Raw genomic sequence first — 25,242 nt, forward strand, 5'->3', positions numbered from 1 at the left:
TAACTGAAAACTGAGAATATATTTCAAGAAAAAGGGCAAACTAAAGCTTTTAAAGAAATACAAAGTGAGAGAGATTGACACAAACAAACCTACTAGAGAAAATTCCAGTTTATTTCTGGCAGAAGGAAAGTGATTCCAAATGGAAGGTCTGTGATGAAAAAAGAAATAAAAAGCAAATAAATTGAGACTTACACACGTAAGTCTAGATAAATATTGACTGCTTAAAACAACAATACTAATGGCATAAAGAGTAAAAATAAGACATAAGACAGCACTGAAATACACAACAGCTGTATCATATGCACAAGGTATGTGAGAAATTGGAGCGAGTGTGGGTATTCAAAATTTTGGAAAGAAGGTAAAGATATTGATTAAATTTCTACTTGGACACCTTATGAACAGAGGAATTCAGGTAAAAATGACTATACCTTTCTTGTCTGATATCCATTAGCAAGAAAGTAGTAGTATAACTTCTTTAAAATGCTGAAATGAAAGAGTCAACCAAGAATTGTTTAACAAATAATTTTAAAATAATTATAATTAATTAATATTAAATTAATATTTACAGATGCAACAAAAATATTTTCAGAAATACTGAGTTGAGAGAATTTGACACTAGCAGCTCCGTACTTTAAGAAATGTTAAAATAAGTTCCTCAGGCAGAAGAAAAATGATACTAGATGATAACATGAAGTTAAACAAAGAAATAAATTGCATGGTAAATAATCAATCCCGGTTTCTTTCTGCTTAAAGTTTCTTCAATTCTTTTTATAGACATCCCCATTCAAAAGGGGAGAAAATTACAGGAAAAAAGGAGTCACTGGTCCCAAGCAATTTTGAAATCCAACTGGGCAAACCCTATTAGATCCAAATCCCATTGGACTTCAAGGCCTGGGAATAATCTTTTGTGGTCTGAGGCTCTGCCTTCTGGGCCCACTGCTCCCCACTTGGAGTCATCCTACTTTTCTTATGAAAGATAGAACATGTTCAAAGTTGAGTAGTTTCATAAGCCTACTTCCTGCATGTAGTTTCATAAGCCTACTTCCTGCATGTAGAATTTTGGGAATCTGATGGTTTTTTTTTTTTTTTTTCCCTTTTGTCGTCTCTCTGTCCCTTTCACAGCATGCCAGCAGAGTGTCTACCGATATATATTCTGAAAAACCTTGTGGGCCTCCTATGTGTGTCACAGGGATTTACTCTATCAGAGTAAAATAAAGGACAGAGAAATCATATTGGATAAAACAAGCAAGATCAACTTATGTACTGGTTATAGGAAACAAACTTTAGATAAAAGGAAATGATACACTAAGACTAAAAGGATGGAAAAAATATACTATGCAAAAAGAAATCAAAGAAAATCTGAAATCACTATATTAATAGCAGACAATTTAGTATGCATTATGAGATATTCATGTTTATGCTCAGTAATGTACCTATTCATGAGTCAAGAAGACATAATAATCCTAAGTATGTATATTATTAATAACTGAGTTTCAAAATACATGCTGAAAACCAAACACAAAGAGAAACATCTTAAAAGCATAAAGAGGAAAAAGACTTATTACCTTCGGGGGGGAATAGTTATACTGATAGCTGACATTTCAACTTAAATGATTGAAGGCAGAAGAATATGGAATGAATACTTAACAAGATGAAACTAATAACTGCTAGCCTAGGATTCTACACTCAGTGTAAATATTTTTAAAAAATGAAGCAAGATAATCAAAAACATCATTTCCAGTAAACTTGTACTATATCTCTAACTCTATATTTCTTCAGAAAAGAAAAAGATTCCCAATAAACATGAAAACCCAGCAGGATAAAAGTCAATATATGAAGAAATAAAACTGAATATTGACCATGCAAACAATAATTGTAAAGTCTTATTGAGTTCAGGAAATTTTTGACCAATCTCTGTCTTGTAAAAAGGTGCAAAAATCCTATAAAATTATTAGCTACTCGAATCAAGATTAGAATTTAAAACATAATACATCTAGTTGAGCCCATTTATCAATTAATGACTGGCTGAATATTAGAAAATCAATTCAGATGATTCATTTCATATAGCTGGGTGGTTTCTCACTCAATTTATGCTTACTTCTTCTTGGGTACTAAAGATTATATCCTATGTGGCTGAATTTTATCCAAGAGAATGTGAGAGGAACTGGTAAGTGCAAATTCCAAGTCTGGCCTATACCCCTCTTCCCACCCTCACAGGTGCTTCACCAAGTTCCTTACCTCTTCCTATGGATTGCAATCAGGATTACTGGCACCGGAATGACTTTACAGGCCATGAACTGAAGTTTAAAGGGTCACTGTCAAATTGTCTCTAAATGGCTCTGTGGAGGAGAGAAGAGAATCTTGCAACCTAATTACCAGCCCTGACTGGAACTTCTATTGTGTTTGAACTATTATATGTTTGGCTAATTAAGAATTAATATAGTAAAATTTACCATATTTACAGATTAAAGGGAAAAAAATCAAATGCATAGATAAAATTTCAAAAAGTTCAACATGCAGTATGATAAAACAAAACCAAAAACATTGATAAACACAAAAAGGAAAGTCATTTTCTTACTTTTATGAACGGTATATATATCCTCTCCCCTCAGTCCCCTCCAAACTAGAGCAAACTTCATGATAATATTGACCTAGAGAGCATAGTAATAAAAGAGAAAGAAATAATTGACGTAAGGTCTGAAAGGATGAAATAAAAATGGGATTGTTTTCCAAATTATAAAAAATTTAGTGGCTAGATCATTGGAATTATACAAGCCTTTATGGTGACTAGATACAAAATTAATATACAAAAATCAGTTGCATTTCAAACGCAATTAAATGCACCAAAACAAGCAAAAAGTATATTTGATACTTTTTCTAAGTCGTTTAGATATTAAAATAATCTAGGAATAAATATATAAAAGTATTTCTGAAATACTTTAAAAGACTCTATGAAAAAGACATTATGAAAAAGAAAGTCTTAGAAGCCTGTATTCCACAAAAATTAATCTCAACACTCAAAGCAAACGTAATCAGTATCCCAACCAGTGCACCCAGGTGTGTGTGTTTATGTGAGTTTGACAAGCGCATTCTAAAATAGATATGGGAGGGCACAGGCCCAACAGCAGCACAAGAAATCCCAAAGAGGAACTGAAAGGTGGGAGTAATTTACCCCCTGGATATCAGGATTAATTACAAAGCTACTGTAATTAAGACTGTAGGATGTTAATTAAAGGATAGATTTATTTACCAATAGAACAAACTATAGAGCTCAGAGACACACTCATTTAACATGGAAATTTGACTTATGACAAAGCTGTTATTATAGATCAGTGCAGACTGATAACTTTTTCATTAAATGTGGCTGGGAGAATTGGTTATTACTACAAAAGAACCCAGTGGATCCTACCTCACATTTCACAAAAATTAATTCTAGGGAATAAAGGACCAACATGTGAAAGGCAGAACTATAAAACTTTAACAAGAAAACATATTTGCATATATTTATGTCCTTGAGGTAGGAAAGGATTTATTAAACAAAATGCAAAAAGTGCTATCAATAAAAGAAAATAATGATAAATTTTAACATATAAAAAAGAGCATCTGTATCAAAAGTTAACAGAGATAGAATAAAAAGACAAGCCACCACACTGAAGACAATGTTTGCAACATGTAAAACAAAGGATTAGAATGTACAAATTACAAATTAACTAGGCAAAGTGATACAGTCATTAGAAAGATTGGACAAAAACTCCATCAGGCACCTCACACACACATAAAAAGAATAAAGTCAAGAATGGCTAATTCATATAAAGGGAAAAGCTCAACCCAATTAGTAATCAAAGCAATGAAGATTAAAACAAAATGAGTTAATTTAAATTAAAAAAATTTAAAAGTCAGACAATATCAAATCCTGATAAAGATGTAGATCACCAGAACACCTTTGACCTGTTTGTCAGCATATAAATTGACACAATTATTTTGGAAAATCTTTTGAGATAATTAATACACTCGAATATACTTTATGACCTAGCAACTCCATTCTGAGGTATATATACCTAAGAAAACATTTTTTTGATAAGTGCACCAAAACACACCAACAAAAAGGGTTTTAGCGGAATTTTTTTTAATGGTAAATAACTGGAAACAACTCAGATATCCACAGCAGTGGAACAAGAAAATAAACTAGAGTATATTCATACAATGGGATACTATATAGCAATAAAATCTGAAAAATTGTACACACACATATATATAAAACAACATGAGTGAATCTCAGAAACAAACAAAAAAGCATGTCAAAGAAGAATGTCAAAAATCCTGTTAAGAGGAACACTTTCAATTTAACTAAACTTCTATAATATGCAAAACCCACTAATGTGGCTTTAGGGGATGTTGTTTCAAATGGTCTCCAAAATGACTGACAACACTAGAGCCATTTGGACCAATGGCATTTTGCCTCCATACTTTCTCTTTAATTTCCTAAGGTCTCCCTGAAACACAGATACATTTTAATTCATTCTGCCTCCTCTTGCCCCATATACAACCAATTATAACTGTAGCAGATATCCTCTATAAATTCCCAACGAAGCTCAGATGTGGAGAACACAGAATTATGTGAAGGAATCCAAGTAATGCCTTTAGAATCAAGTTCACAGTTCTGGGATCTGAGATCAGAGTTTCTCAACCTTGGCACCATTGACATTTGTGCCGGGCTAATTCTTTGTTTGGAGGGACTATTCTGTGCAGGTAGAATATTTAGCAGCATTATTTCTGTCCTCTACCCAAAATACTTGCCTCCAGACACTGTTAAGTGTCCCCTGGCTGGTGGGGGATGGCAAAATTACCCATGGCTGAGAACCACTGTTTTAGGTGATACCTCTCACTGCTAACCCCTGCCAGCATATTATAGAAAATAATGAACATTCTTTGGAGCTTCTATAAGCATGTTTGGTGCCAGAAACAAAGGTGCGGGAGAGACCTGTATTAGCAAAGTTGTAACTTTTGCAGGATCCCAGGCCCTGGAGGTATCCAAGAAGCTGGACAGTCTTTGAAGTACTGCATAGACTTTTCTTTTGGTAAAGCCTGTCACCTGAGAGGAAAAGCTTCTTTGGTGCACCTTTAAGACATTCAGAGCTTACCTGTATTCCTAAGAAGTCAGACAGGTCACCAAACCTGCATGGAACAGGATTCAGTATTATGAAAACTCTATCTCGCTCTCTGACTTATTTTTTATATTTATCATGAAAACCTCAAAACTGATGCTCCCCGATTCTAAATTCAAATTTCTCATTAACCTTAACAACCTCTAGAATAGTGTCTATTAGCTTTCTTTCTTCCCTTCCTCTCCCTCCCTCCTTCCCTCCCCTTTTCCCTCCCTCCTTCCCTCCCTCCCTTCCTTCCTATGAAATCCTCTTGTAAACTGATATAGTATATATAAACCTCAATATATAAAAGAAAAGTTGAAGTAGCCAAAATCTCTCCTGGTTGGCTCCCCACAACTGATCTTGCACAGTGGTCCCTGAAGTCCCTTTGACAAACATGTAGAGCCTCATGGTACCCACTTTGAAAACAGTGACATAGGAGAAGTGAAACCTCAGGAGAAATGAATATACGTATAAGGTCCACCCACATATTGAGAAATCTCAAGAATATTAAAAATGAATGAGAGACATAGGGTTCTGCTCAGTCAGGAAAATGGAGAACAAACAGAGAGTGGCAAATTTATTTACATACAGACATTAAACCAGTGGAAGCAGAATTTTCAATATTCTAGTATTTGATTTACATAACCTCTGATCCTTGGAATTAATCAGGGTGGGCTATTGACTCGTAGAAAGTCAATACTGTGTTGTGGAAAGAGCTTAGCACCAAAAAACCTGGTTTGGCTTGAGTTAACCACTGTTGCATGCCCTAAGAAATTCAACCACCTGTCTTGACTTCCTCATCCCCAAACTGGGGCTAAGAGACATGCCTACCTATGAGAACAGGTTATAAAATTACATGAGGTGATATATATACACTTGAAAGTCATTTGTAAATTACTGTGCTAGAGAGTATACAGTAAATAGATTTTGTCTAATTCTTATTTTATCCACTCTAGAAACTCTTAAGGAAGGCAGTGGTTGACTCTCTTTTTCTTGACTATGTATTAAAAATGAAAGTTTAAAGTTGTAATGTCTTGAAAGTTTAAAGTTGTAATGACTCTCTTTTTCTTGACTATGTATTAAAAATGAAAGTTTAAAGTTGTAATGTACATTTATGTACTCCTCTTTCAGTACAGAGCACCAACAGAAGGGGAAAGCAGAGAGCGAAGTGTATTTTGCCATGACTGTAGCCCAGGTTTGAATCGAGCTCTTTTTCATTTTAGCTACCGCACTCTCTGCCGTATCGTGACATGCCCGGGGTCCCTCTTTAGCTGGTGGAAACTGGCAGGGTTCTCTGAAAATGATTTATAAACCAATTGTGGCTGCTTTGAAACTAGGGCAACTGGTATCTTGGGCTTCATCTGTTCAGTACTTTAGACCTGGTCCTGATGTGACCGTTCAGGTATTAAAGATTGGCTCTGGGCCTTCCGAATGTAAACGAATGTGCACAGATGGCCTTGGGTCCTTAACTATACATGTTAATGCCACAAATGATGATTTTTTTGGTGACTAGATACACTGAAATTGAAAACAGCAGGAAGGGATAAACAAGATACATTTGCCTTCTTTTTTTTTTTTCCTTTGAGACCGAGAAGTTTTGAAATGCAAATGAAAAAGATTAAGGCAATGTTACAGGTTGAAATGGTAGAAACTTACTTTCCTAAGTCTTGGAATAGCTCTTCTTTAGGTAAGATGAATCTGATCTTTTCTTAAAATAAGGCTCAAGGGAATTTAGAATGATAGAAATATGCTTTAAAGAAAATTGCTTCTCAGATAGAAACTTCGATTTTCAAATGGTTTCTGATGAAGTTGTTGAAAGATCATATTCTCTTTTTTTAAAATGTGAGATTCAATGAATATTTCATTAAAGATGAGGAAATAGAACGTTGAACTTTTTCTGCTGAATTCTAATATTGTTTGTACTGTCAATCTAAATGTGTGAGAATGTTGCTGAGAAATTTATGAAACTCCAGATGCAACAGATATTATACAGAAGGTATTTTTTCCTTCTCTATATACCAAATACATCAAATAACACCCACTTTTGTGTTATCCATGCTCTGACAAACTGTGGTTGGTTAAGAATTACACTACCATGACCATTCTTACAAAAGCAAATGAAAAAAATGTCTATTTTCACTTAATTTTTAATATATTTTAAATAATTCTTTAACATAGAATAGAATAAAGAATTCTCTTATGGTATGAGCTTCAACTGTCAACTTTCATTTGAATTTAGGGAATAAGTCAATTTATGATACTCTTTTAAGCTGCGGCTCCAGCTTCATTAAGTTAATGCTGTTACACTTTAAATTGACCAAAATAGCATCAAAAAAAGGGATGAAAACTGAAAAGAGTATCTGATTTTTTTCCAATGTAACATTTCAAAGAATTGCAGTTGCCCCTCAGTATAATACCTGGTTTTTATTAATCCAAGCTAACAAAAAATCAATAAATAAAGTAGGAATGGCACCATAAACATGCAAGATTTAAGTTCCTTTTAGTTTGCTTTAACCATTTAACTGTGAGGTCATCTAGGGGCCAAAGTCAGGAAATTCCTAACTAAATGCCTGCATAACATGCCTAGTGTGATGCAATTTTGAAGCTATTTTGTCAACATTCATTGAAGATGAATTATATTGCTTTTAAAACAAGTATATCCTAACACTCACCTTCCCTATTTGTTATAAAATTAATATGAATAATTTTGTTTTGCTTTTTTCCATTATATGACTGTCTCAAATTTCTCTTCACAACGTTATTCATTGAAAGGCAATTTTTCTGAAATGAGATACAATGTATCGTAAGTTACGGTAGAATAACTTCTTTATCTCCTCTTTAGAGGCTGAAATCACTCATCGTTATGATTTTTCCTGTCATTGACGGCATTCTTTTTTGGACTAAGCTTACCGTACACGTTTGTTTTCCCTTAAAGTCAGATATATTTGCAGAAATTTGAAAATGCTTTCTATTTCTCCAATTAATGAACAGATTCACCACCCACAGAAAGTCTAACTTTTCAGCAATTACACGTTAGCAACAATTTCCTCAATTATACAGTTTCTTTCATTCAATTGGATATAGAGTTCATTGCTTTCCTAATATTGGGAACGAATTTTTAAAGTCTCCTAAGTACATGATCTCAGTCTGTATAGAAGCTTTTTGTACATAATTTCGCAGGATAAGATTCTAGCTTGGAAATTAGTGTGGTGAATTAAAAATCTTGGAGTGTTAGGGTTGGCGAGGTCTTTAAACATCATCTGGCACAAAAGTGGTAAACCCAATGCCAGATTAGGCAACTGTACGTGTGTGGGTGACTAGAGGTAAGACCGCAGCGAGGTCTCTGGGATTCTGATGCAGTGAGCACGTTTTCAATTCAACGAAACAGAGCATCCTTTCAGCCCACCAGCCACCAATCTGACACTTGGGATTTCCACCCAACCTGATCATTCATAATGTGAGGAAATTTGGGCCAGAGGAGAAAAACGACTCCAAGGTCATACTATTTACTGAGTGCCCAGTCTCAGATGTGTCTTTCTGCTCATAACTGATCTTCGTAAGGCAGAGTAAAGTGTTGAAGTCTCGTCACATGCACTCATTGCATGTTCATTAATTCTTGCCATGCTGCGTGGCTGCTGGAGGAGATGGATCCTCTAATTATCTAAAATATAAAAAGGAATGAGGTAGAATGCATTGAGTCAATGAATGAAGTGGTCCTGAAGGTCTAGTGGGATTTCTTTCTTGAGAAATCAAGACATATTCTTAGTTTTCTCATTTTCGAATGTAGTCGTAAATAGAAGCCATTTATTTACCCATTTAAATGTATCCATTTAAATGAAAGGGATACCTAATTATTAAAACACAAAATGTTTCCAGAATGCTTTTAGAGGGGATGAGGCTGTTTTCTCCTATAAATCAGATGTGATATGTTGCACTAGGTAACATTTAGGAAATGTGAATTAATATACTATTTCCAGCACAAAAATTGCATGCACTTTTAGAAGCTCACAAAAATATGTAAAATATGTATTAAAACATCTATTGATTTTATGTTATTTCACTGAAGGTAACACCTTTTGTTACTGAAGTCTATAGATCTTACACAGACCATGCCTCAAGGATTGAGTTAAATCTGAAGTCTTAACAAAATAGTGCTTATATATAATTTTATGTTATGAAATGCACTCTCTATATACATATTCATATGAATCATTTAGTTGGGGGTACTGTTTTGCTTTTAAAAAATCACCCAAATTCTCAATTTAGGAAAATAAAATATCTAAAGCAAATGTCACAACTGTTAAATTTCTACAGAGGCTAAAAAAAAAAAAAAAAAAAAAGCTGTGATCACCTGGCAAGAAACGACTTAGAACACTCACTTTGATGAAACTTTATGAACCTGAAAGACTGGCTTCCTTACCTCAGTTTGCCTGTAAGTAAATCTCCCGGAATAAGACCAGAGATGAGGTTTTGTTGTAATTGATCCAAAGCTCTGATAAGTCATGAAACACAGTCTATAAGCCACACATTCAAATTTGCATGCATAGCGTAAGAGAAAGAAGACCATACTGTAGACTGACACTGTCCTTCACATGGTTGCACAGGCCAGAATGTGAATTATTCATAATTTCATAATTAAATTAAACTAAAAATTTATTTTCCTAAATTGAGAATTTGGGCAGACAAAGTCATTGAAGGAATTTAACTTCCTTTGCTGATGGAGGTGATGGTGACCTCATCAGCTCCAGCAGGGGAAGCTGGACTGCTCTAAAAACAGCTGTTTCCAGGAGGAAAAAAAAACGACTTTTCAGTTACTGCGCAGTAGTTTCTTTTCTCGTATTTCTCATTTGTACTTTTCGAAAAATAGAGACCTGAAAAGGGCTATGGGATTTCTGCAGTCTGTTTCACAAGAAAGTATAAGTCACAGGAAAACATAACGATTCATATTTATGAATAAGAATTGTGCTCACCTATCTCAGTTTTTACATTGCAACTAAAAGGTACACACCATGGAAAGCAGATCTGTGAAATTCTTTATGTCGGTCTGAACATATACAGAACCTCTCATAATCTGAGTAAAAATAGACTCTATCTGTTCAAAGGAAGGGAATTTGTGATTTTTGCAAATATTCCCTGTACGCCAGTTGGTCACATTATAGTGGACGAATAGAAGGGAACAGAAACCCATGACGTACAAACAGACAGAAGGAACAACAGCAACAAAAGCACCACCAATCTTGCCATAACATAGGAAGTTCCTTCCCCCACTAGCCTTCCAAAATAATCATAGTAGAAATTCTTTTCAAAATGTTGATTTAATATCTGACCTTGGAAATATAGCATTACTTACTTGTTTATGGAATTTGCTTTACTTTAAATTTTAAGGTAAAATAAAAATTAAATTCTGTCTTGCTAAATTCTTAGTTAATGAAATCAGTGAAGGATTTTTAACACTTTTGCAATCTGATCAGTCTGGGGTTAAACTGTTGAAGCTGTTACGAATGAAACTTGATTTTTACGTAACCTCTGTCTTAGCCAGCATATAGTGAAGGTGACTAAATAAAGTGATAATAATAAATTCCACTTCTTTACTAGCAATAAGTAAATGAGGAGTTGATTGCCACGTCCTGAAATGGAAATGATGTTCCTAAACTTACAGCTAGCCTCAAAATGTCAGTCGTTCTGAACAATGGAAGCAAGCTATTTCCCATGTATTTGGGCTTGAAAAATATTCCAGGACCATTTATGCCTCAGCAGTCACTGGGTAGCAGGGTTCCTGCTCTCCTAAACTCACTCCTGTTAGAAGAGATTGTGGAGAACTCCTTTGCTCAGTGCACTGTTATTCCCAAGATGATGTGCTTTCTGCAACAAGCGAACAGCTTAGAGGTGACAGAAGACATTCTTAATATTTAGTGGACACTCAGAGGAGCCCTACGACAGCACCTGAAATTGAAGCTGAGGGTGAAAAAGTGGAGAATGGCAACTTCTGAATGATTCCGAATCCCTGCTTGTAAAGAATCATATTAGTTTGATTCCCAGATGGTCTCAGATATAGGTTTTCCTATATGCTATTAGGCAAAAGAGCAGTTAACATTTCTGTGCTCTCTGGGCGGCCTGGTAAGTATGCAACCTAGGGAAAGTAACTTCTGTTTATTTTTGTGTGCAGGCATCATTTAGTGTGTATGTGGACTGTGGCTAATAACCCTGTTTGAATACCACTTTGAAAACTCGTACATAAGTATGAAGAAGGATCGCATTAGTATGATGTAAGTTTTGGCAACGGTGCTGTAAAGGATTATAAATAAGTGATCCTATGCAGGTACACAAATAAATCTGCTTCCCCAGAAAACTGCTCTACACGTTTATTAACATACAAACCCCTATTATATTAAATTTCACGTTGGGAAGTTTTTCTTTTAATTCTGGAACTTTGTTAGACCGGTTGCCTTTTGCTTCTGAGAAGGCCAGTTATTTATTTGCATGTCTTGCCTATAAAAACCATCACAGATGTGAAAATCAGTTCTATGTACTATACATGATGCAATAATTACAATTTAGAAACGAAAAATAAGAAAACTTTCGTCTTTTTTCTTTCTTTCTTTTTTTTTTTTTTTTTTTGCAGTACGCGGCCCTCTCACTGTTGTGGCCTCTCCCGTTGCGGAGCACAGGCTCCGGACGCGCAGGCTCAGCGGCCATGGCTCACGGGCCTAGTTGCTCCGCGGCATGTGGGATCTTCCCGGACCGGGGCACAAACCCGCGTCCCCTGCATCGGCAGGCGGACTCTCAACCACTGCGCCACCAGGGAAGCCCCGTTTTTTTTTCTTGTAAAGAATTTATGTTTATTAGATTTGTTCTTCAATCTTTGTCTAAGAAATTTTATAACTAAACAGAAAGTAAATAAATCCATTTCTGTATGGTTGATATGTTTAAAAGAATTCCCCATATTTAAATATCGAAAATATAAGGGAAAGCTATTTTGTATTAACTGTATTGTGAACTCATAGTTTATATATTTTTCATTAAATATTAAGTAAACTATCAAAATGTAGATTTCATATATACTAATGTTTTGGAAAAATAATTGAGAGCAGATTTAAATTCTTTAAATTGTTGATGACAAGGATCTGTACCTTAACACTGGAGAATTACTTCTCTTTTTGTTTATTTTTGTCTATCTTTCTTTCTTAGATTGAATTGCATTATTCTTACTACTTACTAGAGATATTGATGACGTTTATATTCCTTGATAAAAAGTTCTGATTTTACATTTCATGAATAACATGAATTCCAATATTTATATCTTTCTAGTTTGATTTTTTTTTCCTACAATGAGGTCATTTCTTTTAAGGTAAATCTTTTTTTTTTTTTTTTTTAAGGTAAATCTTGTGTGAAGCTAGTCTCAGGTAAGATTTCTAATTTTTCTCTAAGCCAATATTTTCAAATGGGCACTAATGTTTGTTCATTCCTTGCTGTGGGAATACAGCGGGAATACAGCTTTTTTTTTTTTTCCCACATTTAATGATTTTTTTTTTCCCAAGCAAAATTCTATCCTCCAAAGCCAATAAAACCTCAGATTTACTTATTGGGTGCTTACTGAGGGACAGCTACTATGCTAAGCACCTTATAGAGGCTATCTCGTTGAATCCTTACACAAACTCAATTAGGCATTTGTTATATTTATTTTAGTGATGACGAAACTGAGGCACGGAGAGCTTAAATAGTTTGCCCAAAGTTATACAGCTAATGCATAGAAAAAGATTTTAACCCATTCGTCTGACTCTTTAGTAAAAAGTTAAACGAATAGTTCCGTGTAGAATGACATTAGAGATGTCCCTGACTGCAGCTCTACCAGGGATTACTTTAGCTACCTTAAGTAATTGTAGGAACACTTTTGAAATAGATAATGTGATGTTTGTAGAACATCTGAAGGTAAAACGATGGATATTCCACAGGAGGGAAGAAAAATTTGTTAATTAATCTTGCCAAAATGAATATTTTATTGAAAACGAAGTATTTTTCTTCCAGTTATTAGTTCCTAGAAATGAGTATGATTATTTACATTTCTCAAAATGTATTTGAAATGAATATGGTTGACCCTTGGACAACATGGGTTTGGAATGTCCACTTATACTTTTTTTTTTTTTCAGTTGTAAATTGTACAGTATCATTGGCCCAGCCCTTTGCACAGACCAGAATCCGTATACAGCTTATAGGTGGCCCTCTGTATATGTGGTTCTTCCGTATCTATGTAGTACAGTATTATTTACTATCGAAAAAGATTCTTGTATAGGCAGATCCATGCAGTTCAATACCATGTTGTTCAAGGGTCAACTGTACTACAGTGTCTGCCTTCGGTAGAATCCACTGATGCAGAAACGTGGATACAGAGGAACTGGGTATATGGAGGGCTGACTACAAAGTTATACATGCATTTTTGACTACAGGAAGGGTCGATGCCTCTAACCCTTGAGTTGTTCAAGGATCAACTGTATAATTTGCAGTTCATAGTAGAGACGTGAGGGTAGTCAAGTGTCTGGGGTAGCTGCAGACATAGTCAATGCATATCAATTTACTCAAGCCAGCACATGACTTAAGCTACTAAATAGCTTAAGTTAAACTCTGGTTCATGAATTTGCTAGTCTTTCTTGTAGATATTACATACCATTAAAAATAACTGGCTACAATTTAAAAATTTCTTCTGAAGAACTATAAAATTCTTCTCATTCTATTTAGTCTCCTTGTCCCAATTTAGCTTCCCTTCAATTAATTCTCCATATTGTTTTCAGCCAAACTTTTTAATAAACTTTTACACCTTTATTTTAATCCTTTATTTGCTCCTAGTTGACTTCAGCAAAAAGTTTAGACTTACAAGGAGTCCTTGATATTCCGGTAGCAGCCCACTTTTCTAACCAAGTCTCTCATCATATTACTACAAATTATCTAGTCCAACCCTTCTGTTTATAGTTTCGAATGCCACGTTCACTGTGCTTTCCCTTTGTTCAGATAAACTTATTTCCCATTGTGACTCATTTAAGATCTATTTCAAGAATCATCTCCTTTTGGAAGTTCTTCAACTGAGTTAAGTGTCCTCTTCTGAACATTTCCTCTGAACTTCCTTACTATTTGGAGCATATTTGTAATATAAATGTATTCCCACAATATTATGATTATTATTTTACTTCTGTGTCCCCTCTAGAATATTCTGATAGTTTTGAGGGCCGGGATTCTCTTCTGATATTGATTGACTTATGAAAGAAGTGCTCAACTCCATGATTTCTCAAATACTTTATATATAACATAAAGTCCAGTAGCTACAAGAGAGATTCTTCTGAATTTAATGCATCCTTTAAGGCAATTCTGATCATTTTATTTTTTGCCTATCTTATACAATTTTATTTCTTTTTTTCCCTGCATTAGCAACTATAGTCACTGTGTCATACATTAGATCCTCAGAGTTTATTTACCTTATAACCGAAAGTTTATACCCTTTTACCAACTTCTCCCTATTTCCCCTCAGCTTTAATATGTAGCAATTTTTAATAAATATCTGATGACTGGATAATAAATGTTTTTGTGGGAACAGGCAAAAATGTAGAAATCTAAATTATATCCCCTGAAGGGATATAATTTGAATTTCTAAATTATTTAGTCGTTCTTTTTAAAATACTTTTAACATGTACAAAATAGTTTGAACAGTATATATGGAAGTCTACATGATTCTATAATACATTAACAAAACCCAAAAATATATAACAGAAGTAACTACATCCAATCTGTTTTGCCTATTGTCACTTATTCTCTTTTCCTTTTACTGGTAATACTTCAGGTTTAATTTAAAGGCAGAGTCCACTTATGAGTGGACTGCCTCAGAGTCATTTATGAGGTAACTCCTCCATGTAAAACATCGCTTCAGAAGCTGTTGCAAACAACCTTGATCTGAAATGAAGTTTTTCATATTTTATTAGGAAACTGAGGGATGCTCTGCTCTCTTGGTAAATGCTGTATTTTGGGGGGATACCTCAAAAATGTTAGTGGTTAATGTCTAATCTATTAATTCCCTCAGCATGACAGCAGCAAACAAGTTTTCAAGGGCTTCCTGAGTATGAAATCTGGACCCAAATCTCTCGTTATATAATTTCATCAGCAGGAAGTGCCTTTTTGCAGACCTTACTGCTGGTCTGATAAAACCACTGATTCTGCTGCTGTTGATAACCTCCCTACATTAAAGTCTTCAACCTTCAACAATTTTCAATTCCAAGCAAAACCTAACAATTTTATTTTCTGTGTGCTTCTCATTTCCCCAGAGTAATATGCTGTCCTTTCCCACAGCATATCAGGTTAGCTCAGCTCACGATGGTGAGAAAAGTTCCCCAGGTTCATTTTCCAGAACACTAGCCGCTTCACACTGACTGGATTGAAACTCTTCCTCCCTCAAACTAATAAAAAAGGTGGCTTTACATTTTCATCCATGGTGGAAAGGAAAAAAACTCAGACTGATGGTGAACTTACAGTTGAACTTTTTCTCTAGTCTGTGGATTTTCAGAAAAAGTTACTCTATAAAGCTCTCCTCAGACTTTGAGAATAAAAGGCTGAAAACAACAGAGAGAAGAACCCTCAACTAAATATTCAGTGTTTTTGGTAGTAGGAAGTCTAGAGGATAGAGTTAGGGTTTGGTTAAAAGTGATTCGTGAGTTTTGTATTAGCGCTTTTTTTTTTCTTCCAGAGTAGAAACTGTGGCCAGAATGTTTTTGCAAAGGAAAGTGTAAGTCAGTCACTGGTTTCCAGTGCAGATCTGCAAACAAGCTGTACTAGAAACCACGGTCTGTCCACAGGCTTTCCAAACGGGCCTGCTAACTAAGCAATCAATCATCAGGAGAGTTGTGGGAAGGTGGATACCACCTTCAAGTGAGATTGCAACTGGGATGTAGTTTGACCCCTGAAATCAGAGTCAGCTGCCAGCCGACCTCCACAGCAAGCACGCGCCAAATGCAATGACAGACTGAGGCAGGGTGCACGTTGCAGAGACACTGGAAATGCAGTACAATTCTTGTGCGGATGGGGAAGAGTTCGGTGTAGATCTACTCCTATTTACTAACAGATGTGTCTGCAGAGTAAGGCAGGACAGATTAGGACAACAGGCAGTCCATTTAGCTTACTTGGGTCGGAGCATCCCTTGAATGAAATATTTGACATGGACGAACTTTTTTTTTTTTTTTTTGCGGTACGTGGGCCTCTCACTGTTGTGGCATCTCCCGCTGCGGAGCACAGGCTCCAGACGCGCAGGCTCCGCGGCCATGGCTCACGGGCCCAGCTGCTCCGCGGCATGTGGGATCTTCCCGGACCAGAGCACGAACCCGTGTCCCCTGCATCGGCAGGCGGACTCCCAACCACTGCACCACTGCGCCACCAGGGAAGCCGTATGGACGAACATTTTGGGGACACTGATGGTGGTGAGAGTGTCCAGGACTTTTGTCTGAGTCCCCATGTGCATAGGCTCATTGACACCCGGCATCGTATGCAGGGAACCCTGCCCGACACTATAAAATGAGCCTGGGCTGGGTACCTGTGCCTGTATGACAAGCCAGCTGTTTGCCTCTCCCTCCAAACCGAAGGCTCATTTTGGAGCGGAAACGTGACAGAGGACGTTTGGAGCAGCATGTTAGCTCTGCTTCTTCTGTTTCAAGATGCGTGCTTTAAATACCAGAGACACGTCAGGTCCCCCTTCCTTCAGACCGAGAAAGGCTGATCAGCTTAGTCATTGGCTCAGATGCCCATCACAGAAGCATATGTAAGTAGACTTGCTGACAGTGTCCACGTCGGAGTCCCTTTCATAGTAAGTTTGTTCTTCTAGTGAAGGCTGAGGTGGGTACAGTAAAGTTAGCACTTAGCTTGGTGAAGCTGTCGATGGCCACTGGCCTTTTCTTTATCAGCCTGGTGACTAACTCAGGCCTCTACATGGCTTTTCACACACATGTCACCTCCGTTGGAGTCAAAGCAATTTGCTAGAGCTTTCTCACTGCTGCAGACGGTTAGTTTTTAATTTTTTCTATTTCAAAATTCCTCTAAAGTCTCAAACCTTGTAAGGTGCCAAGAAGAAGAAAGATTCAAGGATGGAAACAGTATTTTAATAAATTATATAGTGAAAAACAACGTTATAATGAACAATATTGAAGAATTAAAACTGTATTCCAGTACAGTTGGTTAAAAACAAACATGAGTGTTTTAATTTTAGGGACCAATGTTTTATTTCTAAAACAATGTTTTATACCTGTGAAGCTCTAGAGAAACAAGCGGTCAGCTGCCCAATAGTGTGGGTCTGAGCCACCATTTATATTGGGTTGGCCAAAAAGTTCCTTTGGGTTTTTCCGTCTTATGGAAAAACCTGAACCAACTTTTTGGCCAACCCAATATATTCACTCCTAAGTCTTTCTGAAAATTTTCTTAGATTTAATTTCTCTATTTAGTAAATAGGGGTAATAACAGGCAACCCATCCCAAATTCTTAAGAGTAAAAAGAAGAAATAATGTGTAAACTTTTATGTCTTCAGAAAAAAATTCTTTAAAGTAAAAGGATGTTCTCTCTGTTGATTTATTGTATACATTTAGCAATAAGGGAAAAGTACAGAAGAAATACAAATTGTTACTTTCACTACTCCTATTTTCTTTTTTTTCCCACAAACTATTTTCTTGTTTTCACGTTCCCTTCTTGCTCTTTGCACATATGTAAATTTCACTGCAGTGACTTCAAGTAAACTCATGCCCTTCCCACGGCTGCTTTCCCATCATCTCTCCTGAGATGTGACTTGACACAGGCAGCTGAATGTCCACTCTCTTCATCTGAACACGTGTAACTTCCAATGTATTAACTCGATGGCTCCTTCTTCTACAATTTACCACATAATCCTGTGATTTGTTTTTATTTGTTTACCCATCTTCCACTACTGTTAGATAGTAAACAAAAATAAAGACCGGAAACCTGGGCAATTTAGGCATGTGCAGTCCCTTTCAGGAAAGTAAGAAACAATTTTATGTTATTTTTCATGAAGAAAAAATCAACCTCCAAAGTATTATGCTACACAGTTGCCCCCTCAACAACTCAAGCTGCAACTGTGCAGGTCCACTTATACACGGATTTTTTTTCAATAAATATACAGATGGTCCTTCCTATTTGCACGTTTGGAATCTGAGGATTCAACCGACTGTGGGTCAAAATTTCCTTCCACGGTTGGTTGAAGTCTCAGATATGCAACTGCAGATACGGAGGGCTGACTACAGTACTTGAGGACCCATGGATTCTGGTATACTCGGGACCTTCAGGAACCAATTCCCCACAGATACTCAGGGATGACTGTATTTTTTAAAAGTTACAGAATGGAATGTACAGTAAATTTCCATTTTAGGGTCTATTCCTAAATATCTTGAAGGACGTTTATTTCTTTTTGAGAACCTACCATTATTGCCTAAAGACAGATTGTATTAAATGCCTCACAAAAATTCAGCTTGCAGCTTGTGATCAACTGCAAACTCATAGTGTATATTTGCTGGGTCACAAAGAAAAATAATGTAACAAAGCCACCAGATCTAAAAATAAAAAGTGTCGCTCTCATTCCCTCATCCCTGCAGCAGTGTTGCTGGTTCTCTTCTAGACAAGCGGGCTGTGGCAGTGAAGGAGCCCAACAAGGTGTGTTCTCTCATGGACAGTAAACAAGTACACAGAGAAACAAGCTCCTCATTCCGCAGACAAATAAATCAAGGACCAGAGGGATTGGTCAACTGGCCTAAAGTAACACTCCTGACGTGAGGTAGTGTTGAAAAGAGAAGTCAAATATTGTGATCATACATCACTATTTGTTTTTTTCTAAACAATTCCATTTCAGATATGTGTACATGATCTTTTAAATAATTAGAACTCTAAAAACAGTGAAGATTATATATATATATATATTTTTTCAAAAGCATAAGAATAGATTTAAAATTTGGATTACTTTATTTTATATAAGAAGAAATGAGTATAAGAATGCCAGGAAGGATTCAAGTTAGACATAGGAAGATTATCTGAGGGGGAAATTGAACTATGGCTCAGAGAAGTGGCTGAATTCTTTAAAGAAAAGATGATTTTAAAACGTCTTTCTGAGTTAGTTTAAATGATTAAAGATGTTAAGCGTGGTGAAGGTGACAAACAGAGAAGATGACTTTTCAAGGCCTTTTCTGGGCAGATAAATTTAATCGTGAATATTTATATCATATCATTTCATTGAAATGTAGGTGACAGCCTCAGTGTCTACTTCTTCACCCAAGGACTGTTGTGTCATTGAAACGAATGTGAAAATAATTTTTCAGAAATATTTGTAACAAAAGGGTGAGTTCTTAAATTCCGTATGGTATATAGCATGCAAACAGAAATGATGTACTTTTCTTGTTTAAGGCCTGGGTAAAACAAATAATTCACAGCAATTATTTCAAAATATAAGCAATATAATATAAGTACAAGAAGCCTTACTAGCATCATCAAAGGATTTTACAATTCTTCAAATGAAAATCATAATTTGACTTTTAGGAAGTCAGTTGCCCTTGCATTTTTTTTCAAGTTCAGTTATTGTTGAGCTTCTTCCAGTTATCTCCTTTTGCCAAGTACAGACGGCAAAATTTAAAGCCACAGCATATAGAAAAATAGATTTGAAGCTTAGCCAGGGCCACTTTGGATATTTCCAGAAAAATAAATACAAACTTTATTTTAGTTGGTGGGGCAGGGGAGGCATGCATAAAAGATAAGTGAATGCATTTTCATGACAACTATAATGGGCTAGCATAGAAACAGTCTTGTGGATTTCAGAAGTTAGAAAGAGATGTAACTATGACCCTTTCCTCTCTACCTACCATCTTTTCTTTAAAAAGGAAGGGGGAGGGCTTCCCTGGTGGCGCAGTGGTTGAGAGTCTGCCTGCCGATGTAGGGGACACGGGTTTGTGCCCCGGTCCGGGAGGATCCCACATGCCGCGGAGTGGCTGGGCCCGTGAGCCGTGGCCGCTGAGCCTGCGCGTCCGGAGCCTGTGCTCCGCAACGGGAGAGGCCACAACAGTGAGAGGTCCGCGTACCGCAAAAAAAAAAAAAAAAAAAAAAAAGAAAAGTAAAAAGGAAGGGGGAAAATGAAAAAAGAATAAATTTCCTCTGAGTTCAAAGGGACGAGCATCTAGAAAACTTAATGTAATTCTGATGTTTTCCCCAGGGATCATTTTGAGGCTAGAATGGCAGTTTTGAAGAAGTTGGCTGAAATTACAAGGTTCTTGGTCTGCTTAGGACCCTCAACGCTGGACACACTTGTCTACAGTACGTGGGTTTTCACTAAAGTTTTTTGAGGAAGAACAGAGGAGCAGACAACAAGCTCAGAATACTTCCCCAATTTTTGGATAGAATTTCACTTAATACGATTGTGATGCCAGTGCTGTGGATGGGATGATACAGTTCAACATGTTTGTATAACATGGCTGCGTGCCTTTGAGAGTTTTAAATTCTTTCTTGAGAGATTCAGTCACTTAATGTTCATTCATCCAAAACCCTCATATTCTCAAATATCTCAGTTTCACCATAAAAGCCAAGCACTGAGTAGAAGGAAGAAAATAAAAATAGATGTAGATATTTCAAAGTTTCTATTTTCCCCTGGATTCTTAAAGACTAATGTGGAGAAATATTTAACACAATAGTCCTGATACTCCAAAATACATAGCTTTCAGTCTCACGCTAGCACACAAAACCGTAGAGTTTGCCTAGTGCCTTGGAAATACTCATTTCTTTTCCGTTTTTTAGCATCAGAAAAGACTTTGACTTCATCTCATTTCACCATTGAAGAAATTAAGACTCACAGCCCTCAGGTTATTTAATTTATCCGCAATCAGGTAAAACGAGAATCCAGTCATTATTCTTTCAAGTTCAATGCTCTTTGCACCACGTAATACTACCTCCTTGTTTAACAAGAAGTTCCGATCTGGCTGGGAGTCATAAATATGAGCATTTCTTGTCACCTAGATGTTCAACAAGCAATGTCAAATGAGTTATATTCTTCCTAGGTATTGACTGCATTCTGAAAATCATTCAATTGATAACAATTAGCAGTTTTAGATGAGTGGATGAGTACCATGAAGTGGGGACTGAAGCTAATTAATGAGGAATTCTGGGAACTCGTGTTCTTCCTTTCCTGTTGGATGGTTAGACATTAAACCTTGGGGCTGTCAATTGAGTAACACCTTTGCATCAGTATTAAATTCACACACAAAGAAAATTAATTACAGGAAAGCTGTCTCAAACCCACTTTGTCAACTCCCTCGACAGGAAATTCTCACTTAGGCAGGAAAAGTCAAGTACCGCTGTCTTAAAATATCCTTGTTTTTATAAGCCTACTTTTTTTTTTTTTTCTACTTCTGAAGGAGAGATGATGGTGTAGAGAGGCTTTTATTTTTTTGGATTAAAGAGAGACAAACACATCTGTCTGAAAGACTAAGGTTTAGTGAAACAACAAACCAGATCTTTAACTAATTCGCATTAGACTGTCATCAAGTTGTATCCCCGCTAAAGCAAATTGTAAGAACTGGAAATGCTCTGTTCAGCACTGAATTCATACGCGTACGCATGATCGCTGGGCCCTGGGAAGAGTCACGTGTTTCTTATTTTAGAAAATGCCTAGCAAAGCAGCACCTACATCCCAGCTAAGAATGGGGAAAATGTAATAATTAGCTGAAGTCACCCAGGCTCATCTAATTTTCAGTGGGAAGCTTCCATTATAACATAATTCCACTTAACTCTTCCTTTTCACATAAATATGTTGAGACATTTTATTTTAAAATTCTAATTACTCGAAAAAAGTTCCTTAGTTTGAGTAAATTATGGATTATGAGGTTTAAATTAAAATATGCTGAAATTGGGCGCTTTGATAACTGTGAAAAGGGTATCTATGGCAGTAATTTGCGAGTCTCTTCTTAGGATCCTCATCATTGTCTGGGAGTAATGCCCTCAGGAACCTCTGTGATGACTCAGTAATGTTTTCTGTATTACACAGCTTACCCAGCTTTCCAAGGAGGGCACTCTGTTGTTCCTCACAGATTCCTGGGAGTAAAGGCATGGCTCTGGGTTCTTTATGTGTCTGAGTGAAAAGGGTAAGTCATTATACATTTACACTCACATTTCACAAACCCACCACCCACTCAGAATTTTATCTGAGATACAGTTGGAAAGATACCTTATTGGAAAGTCTCCATGCATACTTAGGCCTTAGCAGAATAAAAGTGTCAATGCGCGGACTTGACAGAGCATAAACCACATGTTTGTTTATATCTGAAGCTGCTTCGGGTAGCAAATGTTGGTTTTGACCTGAGATTACTAATGTGAAGCCAATGGATCACACTGAGTTTTCAACTGTTCATCCGCCCCAAAACCCATTTAGATTTTGGAAGCAGCTCTTGCTTAAATGGACATTACATCTAATAACTATGTTGATAGGGGAAGACTAGTAAGATTATAATAAATGAAGGAGGCCAGATGTATATATATATTTTTTTGTAAGTTAAATTTTAAGGTTATATGTGACTTCATGTTAACACACAAAAAATAACAGAAGATGTACAACTCATAAAACAATTGATTTACTTGCTAGTTTTGCAAATAAATAATATAGCTACATATGTATATAGATATAAAGTTAAAAATTGAAAACTGTTCAAAGAAGGTATTTTTCATATACTAATCTTCTGCTGATAAAATATTATCCATTTGGAAAAATAATTAACACATTTTCTTTTACCATTCAGCAATAATTTACTTCACCAAACATTCAGTGAGATTTGAATCTATGTGAGTATGATGAATGGGATATAAAACTGAGTATTGAGGAGGGCCAGGCAGTATGAAGGAAGGTAATTAGTCAGGAGGGTTTTTAAAGGGTATGAGGAGTTCCATTTTCTAGAACATGTCTCACTGTTGTGTAGAAAAAATACCTTCCAACATAGTACATATAAAAATGAAAGATAAAATATATGAAACATCTCTTTTCACAGCATGAATGAAGAATAAGGAAGTAAGAGAAATAATCAGAGATAAGAAAAGAGAGTAGTTCTGCAGAGGTAAGGTAGTATGGGGGTTGGTTTTGGCTTTGAAAGATTTGCCAATTTCTGGTGGGCTAGGGGCTGAATTTTGATGGGTCATGTGTGTGGAGAATAGGAGAGAAAATCTGTGTCCCAGCAATGTGAGAGTTCAAATCAGAGACTCCTCCACTACGTAAAAACCTGCAACATGTGAGAAGCTCATAGGATGAAAAATTCATTTTTCTAAAGAAAAATGCACCCATTAAAGAAGAGCTACATGTGTCAACTGCTGCCCTGACAAAAGTAGAAAAAAATCCTCCCTGAAATGTGCTAATTATAAGCCCATACTTATAGCTGTGGATGGAATTCACAGTATTTCCATGACTCACAAAATATCAGGGGGAAAATTTAATTTAGTCATGCCAGGTTGAAAACATTCCGAAAGGCCTAGGAGAAGTAAACACAAAGGCTTTCCAGTGAAATATACTTTAAACTAGGATTCAAATGATTGAATACTTCTACTGATAAAGTTTCAAGGAAATTAGCTCCCATTGGAAAATTATGAAAATAAGATTTATGAATGTCCATAGGAACAATCTCAGCTATCAGATCTGCAACGATTTCATATATTGAAATGATAACATGTATGTAAATATTTTGTTTACTTTATTAAAGAAATAGAAGAAAGGTTTGAAAACAAAACATCATAAACAAGAGACCTAAACATTTTTTCCAAACACATTTCCAAACATATTTGAAAAGTATGAAATTGAACATATGGATATGAAAAATACAGTAAATAAAAAATTTTAAATTGATGAGTGCATTTTTGTTTCCGAGAACATGGCAGACTAGGCTGTTTGGACAAACCCTGTCATTGAAAATAATTTTAAATGATAGATAAAAATACTTTTAAACTATTAAAATCCATAGAGCAAGAAATTACCAGGTGAAGATATAGGGGAACCTAGAGAGGTAAACAGAGCCCTCAAGCTGCCTCACTCCTTAAATCATTTGATCATCTTGGAAAAGATGGACTTCATTTCATATAAACCTTATAGATGATGAATGAATAAGTTAAAGCCCAGAACTAGTAAGAGATTCTTGCCATATTAAGCTGGAACCTTTTTTTTTTTTTTAATTTTTAATTTTATTTTTTGTTTCTGCTTTATAACAAAGTGAATCAGTTATACGTATACATATGTTCCCATAACTCTTCCCTCTGGCATCTCCCTCCCTCCCACCGTCCCTATCCCACCCCTCCAGGCGGTCACAAAGCACTGAGCTGATCTCCCTGTGCTATGTGGCTGCTAACCTTTAAGAGACTAAGGAAGAAGATGTTTTTCTTAGATAATGGCTAAGAATTTTCTATAAATAATGAGAGGAACAAGTCAGTTTAAAGAAGTCAAATAAATCCCAATACACACATGCACACCTATATACATGCAAGCATAGTTACATGAATAAAAATAAATACATGATAAAATCATAATATTAAGTAAATAAAAGAAATTCTCACCTGGACATAGCATTGTGAAACTGCATCCAGGAGTGAGGGTAGGAAAGGGATTACCTTCAAAGAATGACAAAGGACAGCTGACTTCTCACGGCAACAATAAAGCCAAAAGATAGTAGAATCATATCCTCAAAGTCCTGAAAGAAAACAAATTTAGCTTAGATTTCTATACCTAGCTAAACTATCTTTCAAGAATAAGAGTGAAATAAATGCAAGAGGGAAAGTAGAAGCTGCCAGCCCTCTTGAAACCTAGACTTGGGACTGGCACAGTATTATTTCTGCTGCATGCTGTTGACCAAAGCACATCACATGGCCAGCCCAGATACTACAGAGGGAAAATACCCATCTCTTGATGACTGCAGCAGTATTTGAAAGCAGATAAGGACAACATTGGTGGTGGCCATCTTCAGAGACTATCATCCACAATACAAAGAACTCATCAGGATCAGTATGACATTGAGAAGTAACATAAGAAAAAGATGAGCAAAAAATTTAAAAAATTATACCCGAG

General features: G+C 36.1%; 1 long non-coding RNA gene across 2 annotated transcripts in view; it reads right to left on the minus strand.

Annotated features, from left to right (window-relative positions):
- Positions 1-1,727: 1,727 nt before the first annotated feature.
- Positions 1,728-25,242, minus strand: part of LOC307182458 — a 694,844-nt gene continuing 671,329 nt past the window's right edge. For both annotated transcript variants that reach the window (XR_013827174.1, XR_013827175.1), the window contains 5 exons: positions 24,735-24,868; positions 22,200-22,278; positions 5,142-5,175; positions 2,579-2,651; positions 1,728-2,339 (listed from right to left, as the gene is read on the minus strand). This is a non-coding gene — a long non-coding RNA (uncharacterized lncRNA). The remainder of the gene's footprint in view (positions 2,340-2,578; positions 2,652-5,141; positions 5,176-22,199; positions 22,279-24,734; positions 24,869-25,242) is intronic.

Source organism: Stenella coeruleoalba (assembly GCF_951394435.1).
Source record: "Stenella coeruleoalba genome assembly, chromosome: 2".
Taxonomy (NCBI): Eukaryota; Metazoa; Chordata; class Mammalia; order Artiodactyla; family Delphinidae; genus Stenella; species Stenella coeruleoalba.